General features: G+C 48.6%; 1 protein-coding gene across 19 annotated transcripts in view; it reads left to right on the forward strand.

Moving 5' to 3' along the window:
• LOC117164762 (protein turtle) overlaps nt 1-15,840 on the forward strand; it is a 162,070-nt gene that overhangs the window by 97,155 nt on the left and 49,075 nt on the right. The window contains exon 1 of one of the 19 annotated variants that reach the window (XM_033348062.2): nt 1,634-3,233. The exons of the other annotated variants lie outside the window; for them this stretch is intronic. The gene's annotated coding sequence lies outside the window, so the exon portion shown is untranslated. Of the gene's footprint in view, nt 1-1,633; nt 3,234-15,840 lie in introns of those variants that run through there. 19 annotated transcript variants of the gene reach the window in all.

Raw genomic sequence — 15,840 nt, forward strand, 5'->3', positions numbered from 1 at the left:
CGCATTGTGTCTACCTAGAAAGGGAGATCAGGTGTCGAAAGCTTTACGAACCAAGCCTGCGTTCTCTCTCCTTATTATCTATAACGCGACCCACGCTCTTCCGTATTTTTATCGGCCTTGGCTCGGCTCGTCTCGTCTCGTCTCTTCTCGTCTCGTTTCGTCGTGTCGCATTCACACCGAATTAAAATTATCCTCCGTCAAGTTGTTGGCAGCACGCTCGGATTCAGTATATTTTTATTCAAAGTTTAAGTATCGGGGAAGATGCAGAGCCTTGAAATAATCGCCAACTGTGATTCGCGCTTCTCGCGCTATTCTCGGGCATCGGTGAGAAACAATCAAAAGTCAGGCAGATAGCGAAAAGCAACAAGGCGCAAAATATTCCCGACGTCCCGAAAACTTTTCCATTCTTCAAGCTGGTTCGAGACAATTCCAGCGGAGGACGTCGATGATCGCGCGCTCGGTAGCAGCGAATGTCGGGATGCGAAAAAGTTTCCGCGAGAGGCGACTAGGCACTTGGAAGGTGATCGAAGAGACAGACGGCGGTCGTTTCCAGTACGGTGAATCGTGAAATTTCAGCAGTCTCTTTGATCCGGCGAAAAGTCATATGCTTGAATTGTTAATGTCTACATCGTGCCAGCGTGCATACGTGCATAAATGCATGCTAATTCCAAGATAGCTGCGATAGTTTGCGCAAAACCGTTGGTCGCCACCGAACAAACGATGAAATTGACGCGTGATTCTCGCCGCGAAATACGCATCATCGTTCACTGCCGTGCAGGAACTTGCGTGTACTTTATTAAATTTCACGCGTCACTTGGCTTTAAATTTCGGCCTAACTCGATGAATCCGCGTCCTGAACACTGAACGCAAACGAAGAACTCGCTTAAATATTTGATTGTTCGAAGCATCGACAGTTCGGGCGTCGCAAACGTGCGAAGGGATTCAATTAAATTATAATGGGAGCAGCAGCGCAAACCGCTGCTATGTGTTTGACCAAGAAAAATAATCGAGCGACTCGCGGACAAACGAACGCGGATGCTCGCCGCGAACCGATGGAGTAGATTTTGGTGAAGCAGCGGTCGACCGTCTGGTCGTATGGAGTACACGCGACGCCCCACGTGCGATCCGTGGAAAGAAATCTATTACTGAAGTGACAGATCGGCTGTTAGTCGACGAAAAACGGATAAACATCCTTCCGAAACAATTTGTTTTGCGAGAGGCAGACGCGAGAAATCTCTTACGATGCTGAGTGAAGAAAGAAATCAAGGATGAACGAGGGTGAAAAGAAGAGAAGATGGACAGAAAAAAAGAGAGGCGGATGACACGAGGGACGTGGCCAGGGCACCTCTGAAAGTCGTTACGAGCTTGGATGCCGCCCTTCCGCCCGATCAATATTGCGTTGGTGGGGCCGAGGCATTGCGAATCGCGGCAAGGGACGTCAGGGGGTGTCGGAGAGGGTGAAAGACGAGGCACAGCGGGGCGAATGGAACGGATCCGTAGCTGCGGAGGAGGCAAAAGTCGGGTCGGCGGGGTGCCGAGGGGTTCCGAAGGGGTTCGCTGGGAGAAGAGGGGTTGAGAGAGTGCGCCGACAGTGGGGGTTGTTTGGTGGGGGCGGTAGTAGAGGAGCGAACACTGTCATGGCGCCGCGCACCACCGCCAGCCAAGCGGTACCTTCAACTACTCCCTCGCGGTGTGTGACGCGCTCTTCGCGATTTTTCTACTGAATTTTATCGGAATCGTGGCGCGCGCGAACGTGCTCCGCGAGTGTCGAACGATTTGCCCGCTCCAGAACTATCGGCTGCTTTTGAAACGCATCGCCTTGATGTTCGGAGGCGCGCGCGATTATCCGCCGCGACCGATTCGTTGCACGAACGTTGTGTCGCAGTCGTGACTTCGCGGCCTTATCGGAAGGAACAGCAACGCCGCGATCTTTTTTCCGTCAGACGAAACCAAGAGATTCTTGGAAGAACAACACGAGGCGAGGAAACAGAGTGCGCTAACTCGGCCAACGGTTCGCGAACTGTGCTGCGAACGGTGTGCAAGTCAAGTACGACGTTAGCGTCGAGTTATCAGTGTCGGTGTCGAAGCGAGAGGGAAACAATTTTTTAGTCTGTGTCTATCGTGAGAACGCCTCGTATCGACCTCGAATCTCTGAATCGAAGGTCGGGGGTCTGGCGGTGTCCTATTCGTCGCTAAGCCGGCGCGAACACGGTGCGGTCGAGTTTCGCGACTGACGAAAGGAGCGAATGTCGTCGAAGATCGACCAAAGTTCGTGAACCGTGAGGTGAATCGATGGTGCACGCGAATTCGTGACACGATCAGTTCATTGGGTGGTAGCACGTACGATGTCGCGGCGCGATGCATCACGTGACTAAGAACGGACCGTAAAAGAAGGACAGACGAAACGAACGGTGGAAAGAAGGAGCGGAAGAGGCAAAGGATACATTCTGGTGAGGACCTTGACGGGTCCTGACCAGGCCGTCAAGAACGTGGAAAATAGGCGGAGGTGGCTGCCGCGAATGGATCGCGTTACCATCGGTCGAATCTCTCAGTGACGAAACAATCTACCGAGAGTAACAATGTCCTAGCGAAGGCAGGAGTTCGTCTAGACCGACCCCCTCGCCCTATTCCGTTTCATCCAAAAGAACCTTAAAACCCGTTTCGCCTTATGATCCCCGGACACCGTTCTCCGACTGGTTTGCGAATCGACGCACGACCACCTAGAAAATCGTCCTTCTACGCACATACACAACGATCATCCCGTAGAAACACACGTGCGCAAGTACCGTGCACTACCTACGAGGTCTCGTTCTAGGGACACGCGTACTCGCTTGCACGACACGCACGTACGGTCAAAAACCTGCACGCGTTTTCTCCGTCCTCTTTCCCTTTGATCCATCGCAACTTCTCTGACGCGAATGTGCGTTTACACAGCCACGTCGATGCCAGAAAGGAACGCGCTCTCCCACACGCGTCCCCGCCTTAGCCGTTAACCTCTATAGCAGCGTACACCTAGAAACAACCACGCGCGCGGCTGTGTCCCTCCGACACATACATACGCCAACCCCCGACGTATACTCGAAGAGACGCGTACAGAGACAGGCACGAGCTTCCTGAATCCAGCCAAGTCCAAAATCCTTAATCCCGTGGGGTGATCCTGGCCCCACCCGTACGCCAAGGAACCACACCCCGGCGAGAGAAGAAACTCAGGATACAGACTTATCGGATTCGTGGTAAGCTTTCACGTTTGCTACACGATTCTTTTCCTCCTTCCCTCGTATCTTTTTTCTTTTTTCCTTTTGTCTCTTAGCATTGGGATTTTGTCGCGAGGATCCGATGGGTGCATAAAAGCTAACCGCGTGATCGAGAGAAAGCTCTCGGATCGAAAACGTTAATTCTCCCGGCATCGATGTGAATGGTTGTTTCAAGGTTGTTGGTCCGTTTCGCCGTCAACCCTATTTCCTGCTGTGGTGTATCGCCTCGTCGTTTTCGCTGCCACAACGTCCGCCGCCGACCCATCGTTTCTTCTTGTCGATGGATTTAATAGCGCACATGGCCTCGCTCCATGCTGGATGCAAGTTGCAACGCGGCTGCGCAGGTTAGGTTTGCTGAGGCCGCGGCGCGAAGGGCGGGTTAAGGGCAGTGCAAGGATATGCCGCGGGCTGGCGTTTTCGTGCCACGAACTTGGAACTACGCCTCACACCTGGATCCACCCCCTGCCCGTCCCGATCGATCGAATTCTAGGCGCGCAATTATTTTAAACGCGATTACATCGAACCGCTAGTGGATCTCGCGGTTTTCCGAGCAACATGACCCCATCCAGCTGCCATCTCCACGAAAACGGTACCGCACCGATCTCGCTTTCAGCAGAATTAATCGTCCTTCAGATATCGCGCTCAGACTCACGACTACGACGATCTAGCGTTTGAGAAATTGTGCGACTCCGACTCATGTTTGATTCCGACCAATCTTCTTTATTCCTTGATTGCACGAACATTGTCAGCCTGTTTACCGCTAAACGCTTGCCTGCGATTGATCGGCACATCGATTATCGATTGCTTCGTCGTTTACGGCGTAAAATATCGCAGTATCTATTTTCGATTGAAAAAGTCGAGTTGTTTTTTCGAACGAAAAAGTTGTCGCAAAGTAATACCGAGGAAGAGTTTTTCGTAATTGACGAAACGCACGTTGCGATGGAGGTCGCTTTTTCCATCAGCCATCGATAGTCGTTAATAAATTCGCAATTAAAAGTTTTGTCGGACCGTGGAAAAAGAGCAGAACGCGATGAAAGAAGATAATATTCTCTGTGAATCGCGAATGTATCTCGGAACGTCGGAACGAAATTCGATCGATCGAGTCAGAAATCGATCTTCTAGAATACCTGGCGGCATGCTTGATTTCATTACTCCTTTGATGTATCCGAGCCAGGAAATGCACGAAGAGCACGTTTACGGTCCGTTGGATGCAGCCAACCACTGGCAAACCTCTCTCTTCGAGCTGATCGAATATAACTTACAACCTCGCTAACTATCAATTTGCGGTAATTTGTGCGTACCGGCGATTTTTCCTCCCGCGACTAACTTATGAGGTTGTTACACATGGCCTACGGCTCTTGGTTCGAGAATTATCGAGCCTTGTGTCGCGTTACACGTCGAAACGTCTCTACGTCGCTTATGCACCTGTGCCCGAATCGATTCACCGCGTCGAATCGTCATTTCCATAGCCGCAAGGTGTCGATCGATCACCGTATCGTTGCCACGATCCTCGTGAACGGTGAAAAATAGAGAAACATCGGCGGGATTAATGCGAGGTTGGTTCCCGTTTTAATAGAGTACGCGTGGTACCGGCAATCGGTCGAATTGCATTTGCTAATAGGGTCGGTCTGCGTGAGTAGTACTCAGCCACGGCTATTCGTTTTCGAATTAGCATCTCCTTTTAACGTGTTTTGATTTAATATCTCCTTTTAACATGGTTAAATTTATAAGCGTAGTCGCGAGAATTATTTTCGGGTTATCGGTAACCCGACGAATTAATTATTTCCTCGTTTTGTAACTTATATCAACGTAATTAACCTTTCGGATTTCATTATATACGAGAGATGAATTCAACGCAATCAGGCTTGCTGCCCGGTTTTATGTAGTAGCCACTCTAACCGTTTGCTCGCTAATATTTCGAGTAACTAAATTTTCCTGGTTAATTCAACGTACCGAACATTCCCCGCAATTCGTTGCGCTCGTTACTCGAAACAATAATTCGGTATACTAGATATAAACTCAGCGTCGAAGCACGGTTTGGTTAAGTACGATAACGACGCAACGCGACGTTACGATAAAGCGCGACTTAAACGTGCACTTCAATTTTTCTCGCTGACACGCCGCGCCGATAGTAAATTGGCACAGGCACGCATACGAGGATTCTTGGTATGACTGGCGATACAATCAAGGAGAATTAAATTGCATTTTGTTAGCGAGCTAGCCAGGTGAAGCGAATAAAATTGCTGAAACTGCTGGAGTCGACGCAACTATTCGCTGCGATGGCACCGCGCGGTTCGAATATCAGCCAGCAGGCTTCGGTTAATTTTGACCGCGAATCGAAATCGTTACCCTTCTCGTAGCCGGCTATTTTCCCGTGGAGCGAAATTGCACGTCGACATTCGGAGAAAAACGCCGCCTTAACGGAAAACCGGTGCGCGACAGCGTAACTTTTTTGCTCGGTCGTATAAAACGCAAACTATTTCCCGGGAACGACACTGGCATGGTCGTTTTTCAAGGGGGTACTCGTGTGCTGTACACGGCCGCTGCAATTGCAACGTTAACGGAGTTGAGGGGATGGGGTTTTTCGAACGGGAAACGGCATCGTCGTTCGCGGTGTAGCGCTTACAACAGAGGGCCGTGTATCTCGCGCGTTTCTGCCGACCAAATTCTCGTTTAATCTCTCTTGACCCGATACGCCTGGCCGGAATTCCCTGGCGCCTCGAATCGACTAAAAACTGCTGTCGCTGCGGAATTGTGTTTCGTTTCGAATCCTGCGTCCACCCCTGCCTATACAACCGGTGAAACTTATTACGCGAGTTGATCGAACGGCTAAACGGGAAAGTGGAGCGAGCACCATCGTGTTTTCGTCCAGCTTCCTTCAGGAATCGATTCGTCGTATCGACGAACGTTTGCGCTCAACTCAGGACCGCGGGAATGAAATTTAATCGTTACTCTTGAATAAATGCATCGTCATTGTTGTCGAATGGTTTTTATCTAGTAGCACGGCTATCAAAAGCAGAAGGGTATTGATTGACCAATCATGCAAATCCACCACGCCGTACTCCCTGCTTTCGTATTTTTCCGATTTCGTCGTTCCACCGTTCCTAGACAGTTTCTGCTGCTCCTATTATTAATTCCTTGATCTCGCACTCGTAGTACGAGCACGAACGGTCGTTTGATTTCTTTGTTTCGAGTAGAAGGAAGAAAACTCCTTTTTCCAGTCGAACGAAATCTATAAAACGTCCATGACCTCATCTTTGAGGAGATTGCTTAAAAATTAAATACCGGTCTCGGACACGATCCGCTCGTCACGTAACGGTTAATTTATTCAGCGGTTCCTTCGCGATTTTTTCTACCCAATCTGACACACTGACAAGGGCCAAGACAATATCTGTCCTTCGAGTGGCGACGCAAGACCCGATCGAAATTCTGGCCCGAGATCGTGCTGATTCCTCGAGCACGCGATGCCTTTTCCTCTTGGTTCCGTAGGTCGAAAGTTGAAGGTCTTTTTTCGGACCACGAGCAGGTAACGTGCCACCTCGGCCTCCATCCAGCTACGTGCACGCCAACGTGCAGCTACCTGGATTCGAATAGATCGATCGAACGGAAACATCCAAATGGAAGGAGTGGAAACACAGATATATTCGGAAATCCGGTATTCCCGTGGCTTATTCGATCAAGCTAACAGTAAAATAAAGGCGTACGAGATAAAATTCGACCCTCTTAAAACAAGTTGTTATTCTAACGAAACGTTGATAATCGAACGTTATCGACGAACGTGGATTCTCCGCAGAGACGAACATCGGGGCTGATGTCGGTATGAATATGTCGAGAACGGCAAGTGGCGGACGACAGGCGTGGACGAATTGATGACGTTATGCATCGCGTATTCTAGAAACGGTATAAGTTATACGTTAGTTTATTGTTTTAATTATAACAAAAAAAAAAAAAAAAGAGAAGTACACGGGTGGTAACTAGATTACGTTCGCGCCGAGTAAGATTTAATTTATGCTATTGGGTCTCAGTTAAAGGAACATCCGCTGTAATTATGCATCGAACAAAGAAATCGAAAACCCTGTGTTCTCCACGTTTTCCACGATACCATCTCGTTGATTGTTCCATTTTTGTTAACCGCCGCGGTTGTTTGTAACTCTTCGCTCATAAACCCTGTCGAACATGCGAAAACCACTCAAGAATGAGTAACAAAACGGTTGAACCAAAGAACTCGGGACGAGCCTTGGAACGCGTCGTACGCGTGCAACGTTATTGGCCCATGGTGCGCAAATTTATCCGGATTAACGTAGCACGTGAACGCGTCGCTTTATGGAAAATCGATTTTCATAAAACCTTCAATTGCGCGTTGTAACCGCGCGCGTGCCGGCATCTATTGCATTTACACTTTGGAGCCGCGAACGATGTAATTAAACCCGGTCATCCAGTTAACCGTGTTTCTGTGTGAAACGCAATTAAACTCGAGCGGTCTGCAGTCGCGTTCTCGCGACGGATTCCTCCAACCAACTTTTCAAAGGATGCATCGATCCAACTATCCAGCCTCTTTGTATCATCTGCGCTTTGAAAATTAAGGGGACTTCGTGCTGTGATGTTTCCTCGATAGCACCTTCCAGCGAACTTTTCCATGCGAAAACCAAACATTCAAACACGAACATGGATCGCGTTGATTTCCAAGCAGAAACATCCTCGCGATTGATTTATCCTCGTAAATGAACTAAGCACAATGACGGTATAATGCAATGGACGCGAGCACTCGAATGCCAGTGCAGTAGCTGTTTATCACCGCCGACGTCAACCTTGTCCAGTCAATTTTTCTTTTGTCCGGTACTACAAACATTTTAATACCCAAATGAATATAGTTTGTATTGATTTTTTCCCGGGCCCCGGTATATTCTGCGCTGAATTTTTTTTTTTGTCACGGCTAAACTGACCTCGATGTTCTCTACCTCACATAGCTGTACGCGACGCGAGCGACAAATCTCCCTTGGTAGCATTATACAAAAGTTACGGCGGCGATTTCGTACAGGCTGGATCACGAGATGATCTCGGAAGTGGTAGACGCAGGCCGCCTAATTCGGTCTTAATGGACTTTTAAGCGGAATTTAAACGCGTTCGCATATCCATCGTAGCTGAGACACACCCTTGTCGTCGACTCTTCTTCACCGCTCGGAGCTTCTTAGCCTCCGACGATTACGTTACCTTGTATCGCGCCTTTCTTTAACCCGATAACGGTGGAGCAGGCTTTCTCGATGGCATCGCCGCCATCATCAGCAGTTTCCTTTCTCTTTCTTTGCGACGCCTAGCCGTGTCTCCGTCTGGTTAGAACGACCAGCTTCCGTATTGTGCAAGCGGACTTGTTTGAAACTTCGTGTTCGGTTAAGTTTGCACCACGTGCTTTAGGCAGCTCGTAGACGCCGCTTAAGCACGACCATCCTTGTTTCCGTGGCTTACGCTTGTTACAGGGCTACGTGTATGCGGGCGTGTGCCTGTGTTTGAGTTTGTACGCGCAGCGTCGCGTCGTCGTGAGTTATCGCTAAAGGAGACTTTCGATACGTCAGCGGTCCCCAAATCCACGAGGTTGAGAGCGGATGTAGCGAACACGCTCAACGTCTAGATATCATAATGTGGGAGAACTGTCTTATCATCCGTTATTTATTCGTTGACGTGATGTTAAAACTTGGTTAGGTAAATCGGATTCGAGTCAGTGCAATGCCCCGGCAAACGTCTGATAAAATACGCCCTACGGTGCTACCGGAATTTACGATGTTCGCGAGAACTTTTCTACTTGATAATCCGCATACCGCCGAGACGGGGCAATAATTCACGAGGAATCGTGGCGAACCTACGCGTCAGATATCTTCGTAGTGCTTACGTTGTTTCGCACTGGACCGGCGAAGAAACCATCAAGTTACTCCGTACCTTGCACGAAATTTCAATTCGACCATTTCTATCGGAGTTAATAGAATCAGGTGATGTTATTGTTAACCGTTTGAGTCTCAGGGGTTTTTGAAAAAATAGGGTCGAGAAATCCCGAACAGCGCGATAGCGCTTGTCCTAATCGATTGCAAAGAGAAACAAACGGCGCAATAGCGCCCGTCATATTTGTTATTTTATGAAATACGTTTATATTGTTATATATGCGTACTATTAGTTTATAAATATTTCAAGTTTTGTTCAATAAAAATTATTGACAAAATAACAATGAAATACAAAATACCGTCAGTCGTCCGTAGCGTTCAGATGTACTGAGACTTTTCGACACAAAATCTAAACACCGCGATCACGCTGCTTGGGACTCAAACTTTGCAAACCTTTGACGTTTGATGTACGAAGTACGACCCACAGGGAACATCGCGAACGAGGAAAATTTCATAGATCCAGTAAATCAAAGTACTCTCGGATCACGAACCGAAAATGCGTTCGATTTGAAAGCCCGATGGTATGGCAGAGGGAATGATCGGCTGACCCAGTGGAAGTCGAACCGTGGCGATATTGGTTTCTCTCGGGGAAAAATACGGTGGACAGAGTAAATTCTCGTGACAGCAATTTCCCTTTCGGCGCTGTTGGTCCGGGAATGAGCTTATTGGCGCGCCGCCTCCGAGAAGCCGGTTCGGCGTCAGTGACTGCCGGTGGCAGCACGGTCGAAAGAGAGATGAGAAGAAAAGAGACAAGAGGGACGGTTAAGTGCACTTCCCTATGGTACATTTGATTCAATTGCAGCTGCGGGTAGCTGACCGAGTCGATAAAGATTCGACTTCGTGCGACGTCTTCTTCCTTCCAGGTATTTCCCCGGTCGAATGTCCCCGAACGAGCCGAATGTCTCGCTTTTTTCTTCGTGGCCCCACTGCCCTCCTTCACTGCTTAACGCGTCCAAAAAAAAGAAGAAAGATCAGCCAACTCCTCCACCTCTGAACCCCTGTTTCCTCTTTTCTTCGCCTCGCTCATTCGACGCTTTCGAATGGTCCGTCCAAATTGCGACTCGCTTAACGCATCCCCGTTGCCGCGTTAACCTCGAAATCATTGGCCCGAGGTTCGCACCTCGGGAAAGATGGATCGACAAGAAGGAGGTCGGTGTAGATACGTGCCAGAGGGAAGAACGTTAATTAAGCGCGAAATTACGAGCAGCCCGTGTACTGTACTTTATTTGCCCCACGATTTAAGCGTATTGTTAGAGCGTGTTAATAGCGGAGGATAATTAACTCTTTTTGGATTACGTCACCGGCCCCGACAACTTCCATAAATGCTCGCCAACGTGATTCGCATTGCGGCACCGTAATTTCGCATGGACCATCTAAACGATCGGCGAATTTCGATAATCGAGTTGGATATCGACAAAAGAAACGCGTTCCGGTTGCTCGTAGCATGCGGAAAACAAAGCGCATGTTGGACGCATCGATCGCCGACCTTACGACCTGGTGGCCAAGTCGTTTTGCCAGCGCACGAATGAATAACTGAACGAGCTTCCAGGAACGGTATGCGGCCAGTGAAAAGTTGATGAGACAACTTTGGATTTGTTCTACATTCTCGGCGGACGGCTGGCCGGGCTGCGACCGTTTTACGACGAAACCTATAGGTACCATCCGGCACACGGAAACTAGAAGTAAGAAACTCGGGGGTGCGGGTAATTGAAATTTTTCTTTCCCGGGTGAACGGCCGGCTGTTGCTCCGCCCCCGGGAGAAGGAATTAAAAGAGCGGGAGGAAATGCGCCGTGCTTCTTGTTTGTTTCTCCCGTTTCATCGTATGGAAAGCTTTACGATCTTTCATAACGGTAGAAGAGGCGGTCGAACTCCTTTCGTATGTCGAGTGAGTGCATATACCGAGAGCTTTAACGTTATTACATCGAGAATCGAATATACAGGAAACTCGGAGCCAAAACCGCGAAGCTCGCAAGGATATCTCTGTGGAGAAGATTTTCTCTCTCGCTTAGCCGGCAAACATTCGACGCGTCGTTCCGATCGGCCGGGAACCGACGAATTGAACGAACCAGAGGAACTGCAGGCCGAGGAAGGAATCGCAGGGAATACCGGGCAGGAAATCGCGGAAGGGCGGTATACGAGGCGTGCGCGAGCTTTCGTATCGGCGCTCGAAGAAGGTAGCCGAACCCTAAACGCGGTAGAATCCTTGGAATCCATCGCCACGCCGGCACCGCCGCAAAAGTTTCAGTTATTTCGGCGTGTTCGAGCTCGTGCCGGGTATCATTTCACGGATTCCTGGTGAGCGTACTCGCCAGTCGCATTTTGGTATTCCGCTGGCAGTTTTGCGGTCGACTAGGTGACGATGCTGTCGCAGCTGGTGCTGGCGACGCGTTTTGCGGGGCTCGCGGTTGTTGCGCAGTGCTACGAATCGCCGCTAGCACGCTAAATGCTTTGAGCTTTACGCCGCTATGGTGTACCGCAAATATCGTCGGAACCTTTCCATAAATGTATCGCGACCAGTCGCGAGCTGTACTGAGAATAACGACTGTACGTCGCGCAAACACTTCGCTCCACTGTAATTAAACTCGTCGTTCCGCTCGGTGTTAGAAGAAAAAACGTTAGTACTCGCGTTCTCGCGATTTTATTCCTATTCTCGTCGGGCCACGCTAAAATCGTCACTGCCCGCTTTTCTTTTTGTTCACATAAATCGCCATTACGGGAACGTAGACGGTCTGCTGTGCTGCTTTCCATTATGTACCGCAACTTCGTTGTTGGAAAAGTAAATTTTCATTGCGAATTTGCACCACTACGAATTGTTGCTAGTCCGAATAATATTTTCCCGTTTATCATGTAATTGTACGAACGGCGAGAATCGGTCACGATCTTCTGCACGATCCACTGGGGTCGAAAGCATCCAAGAATTATTCGTCGGATCTTCCCTCTGGTTTTGCTAGTTGAAATTTCACGACGCGCACTGTCGCGGAGTCGTCTGGTGCGGCAAGAAATCACGCGAGCTCGAAACGAGTCGTTTTTCCGATAGGGTGCCGGTTTGGCCGGTGGTAGGTTTATTCGTCTGAAGTACCTCGTTTCGCGATGCTATCGGTTAGGAATCGTAGAGCCAACAAGCCCCAAGCGACGTGATCGCGTGTATCGTGCTAATTTCGTCACAAATCAGCGCACATAATTTCAAAGGGCCGCTAAATCAGCCACTCTCCTTCTTTGATTCGACGAACGATCGACATAAGTAAAGAGAAATTGTCCTCTAGCGTGTCGGGACGTGAAATCTTAGGCTTTAGGCCGCGTACGAGTGATAATCGGAGAATACGTATTTGACGTTATACATTTAACGTCATTACAGTGATTGCAATGCAACGATAACTTTGAGTTTATGAATCGAGGCGATTATTATAACGTCGTAGTTTTCCATAGTTTTTGCTCGTTTCGAAAGTAAACGATACGCGAAGATTCTGGACGGAACGAACGTGAAAGAATGTGGATGTATGTAGGTCAGCTCGCGGTGACAATAGCGCTTCGAGGAAGAGTTTATTCGTTTCGTCGTTGAACGAACGCCCTGACGGATTCCTCGGAAATTCCGCCGCAGACTACGAAGGCGAGGACTAAATAAACTCGTCCATCGACTACGATGGAATTAATACCGATTTCACTCGCCGCTACCGTCGATGTCTCTTTCGACTAAGAGAGTAGAATTTGCATAGAATTCACTGTTTTGTTGATTCGGTAAGTCAAACTGTCAACGTGGATTAATCCTCGAGTAGTTTCCGACAAATTACCGGTTCTCGCCGAATCGATCCTTTGTCCTGTAGAAACAAACGAGAACAAATTTATCAACATCCGTTCGGAGTACCTACATGAATTCCTAATTTCGTTCGACTTCTCGAGTTCTGTCGAGTCTCTTCAAAGACAGTTTGGACTTTGGTTTGCGTAAAGTGGATATATTTTTTCCTCTTTTCCAATCGAAACACCATTTTTCTCGTTCTCTTTCAACTACCACTCAAAGCATGGGCGAAACCAGAGGAAAATCGCTGAAACCTTTGATCGGCAATTGGTCCTTCGCGTCGCACGAAGGTGTCTCCGAGGGTCTAGCATGTTTAACATTGCAGCGCAGTCGATATTCCGAGATTTCCCCTGAGAAGGGCGCAACTTAAACACTCTCCACTTTAAAACCCATTTCTGTCGTATCACATATTGTTCATGATCGAATCCTCTTTTACGCTCGTCTCTCGTGCCTCCTCCCTTTTTCTCCCTCTTTTCTCATTCTCCCTCGCGTGGTCTTCATCCCTTCGGCACTTCACCCCTTTTCTTCATTTCCCTCGACGAAGTCACATCCACGCTCCTCTATCCCTTTATCTTTTCTCGTCCGTACATCTCGGTTCTTATCCCGGATGTAATCACCGCCGAATCGCCGGGTTAGGTTGGGTGCTCGCCGACACGGGGAATCCTGGTAAGAGTTGCATACTCGCTGCAAGCACTCGTTCCCCGCAACGTCCCTCGCAAACTTACAAGGGTGAAAATCTCGTGGCCGGTAACTTTGCCGGGTTGTAACCGCGTCGAAGATACAACCTATGATTCTCCGGTAGGCTACACGGAAGTTGGCCTGTAAAACGAACCGTGGAACGAGGGATGGCAAGAGAGAAGCAGCCTGAATGACGACGTCGAGGTAGTTCCGGCGAAAACGATTAATGAACGGCCGAGGTATCGCCAGGCGAACTTGTGAAACCGTGCAACCTCGTAGCTGTCCTGGTTTGTCCATTGACTGTTTTAATCGATTTCATTTCACAGATTCCGCTTTTTTTTCGAGACGGTTAAAAGACGTATTCGAGACGACGGAAGTCCATTTTATCGCTTCCGGATAATTCTGCCTATAAAGAAGATCATCGTGGACTCTTAACTTTCCTTGAAATCTGACGGCTACGATATTCCGTCGAGGATTCAGCCGATAAAAGCCACGAGGAGCTAAAAATGTTCGCCGGAGAAGGGCTCGTTTTAATGCATTGTTACGAGAATTTCATCCGGTATGACCGACGATATAATTGGATCAATTGGACGAAACAGCAGATTTAATCGACATTGCATAATTAAGCCCTTGGACATTATTTTCATTGTTCGATGCTCGTTTGGTACAGAGTGATTACGAATTCTAAGTTCCTTCTTTGTTGGCTCGTTCTAACCGAGTTCTTCCCGATTTAGCGAAGAAAGCCATATGCAATATCGTGATATTCCTATCCGCGAAGTATTCCATACTTGTCCGCGATCATTTTCGATTAGTTCAGCCCTTTTGACGAGCGCTCGCAACTTCTATTTCGTTTTGAAAGCTGGTGATTGAGGGAAAAAAAGATTGGCGGGCGGTCGCCAGGGAACAGAGCACGGGCAGAGGCTTCTCGACGAGAAAGAGCAAACATTGCGATTGCGAAGCGTTCGCAAGGGCCATTCGACGATCCTTTTCACAGGCCTGTTTCAATTTTGTTGGTGAAACGTCATCGACTGACCTCGGGTTCGTTCCCTTTTAGCCTGGAATTCTATTGCCATCGGCCGCCACTGCAGTTTGGCGAGGGAACCTTGACGGTAATAATTAACGTGTTCATCATCGTGCCGCAAGGACACGCGAACGGATTTCGTGACGAATAGACGCGCGGTGCTCTTGTGTACGTCGCTGAAAGGGCTTCGGGGTCAGCGTTGACGCGAACATGCATTTGCGACGAGATCCGCGCTGACAATGCGCGCAGGAAGCTGCACGGGCAAGACCGGATGCCAAATGACACGGTTAAGTGACACGCGGACGTGATATTTTGAAAGTAACGCGACAGCGTCGAGGAACCGTGCAACCATCTTTCATCGTTGCTACACCTTTCAAACAGCGTCGACTGCGAATGATCAGTCTACTCTGCTCGAATCTACACGTTCGAAAGCTGCTAAATGCGTTTACTCGATCTTCTTATGGAAAATTATTTCGGCCGAAGTAAAATGGTTGGCACGAGATGAGTGCGCCTAGTCGAAAGTTACGATCGATAAAGTCTCCGCGAATATTTCAATTTTTGGAAGGCGAAGCTAAACAGCGATAGGGTTCGTTTGGTAGAGTACGCGATAGAATCGAGACGGGCAGATTAAGAAGGGGAAAGGGCGTGAGTCGTATCGCCGGGGAATTTCGACGCGGCGGAAATTTTATGTGGAAGCCAAGCGAACGCGAACGAGCGACCGTAATTGGATCGATATGACGGAGACAACTTTATACACCGGTGGCCCTGCAATTTCTATTTTGAATAGCAATCGCCACTAGTTACGTGATACGAGAATACAAAAAGCACAGCCGAATTTTCACAATTGATCGAATCAGCTGTAGCTGCCAGTTGCAATCGAATCGGGTAACCGCGTTTGTTGCCGCATTGTCAAATTACCCGTGAACGCTTACCGATTTGACCTTTTTTTTTACTTCGATTCGATGTTTCGGTGCGTTGAAAATATTTGCATATTAGTTTCTCCCTTTGCCGCGTAACTGACGAAACGGTTTACCTCGCTCTCGAATCCTCGCGTTAATAATAACAAGAATGCGAACGGAATAGAAGATACATTCATCGTCCGTGATGCCTAATTCGAATTGTCTTGCTTCGGTTGCTCCGAAATTGCGGTGGACTCCTCTCTG

Source organism: Bombus vancouverensis, chromosome 8 (assembly GCF_051014615.1).
Source record: "Bombus vancouverensis nearcticus chromosome 8, iyBomVanc1_principal, whole genome shotgun sequence".
Taxonomy (NCBI): Eukaryota; Metazoa; Arthropoda; class Insecta; order Hymenoptera; family Apidae; genus Bombus; species Bombus vancouverensis.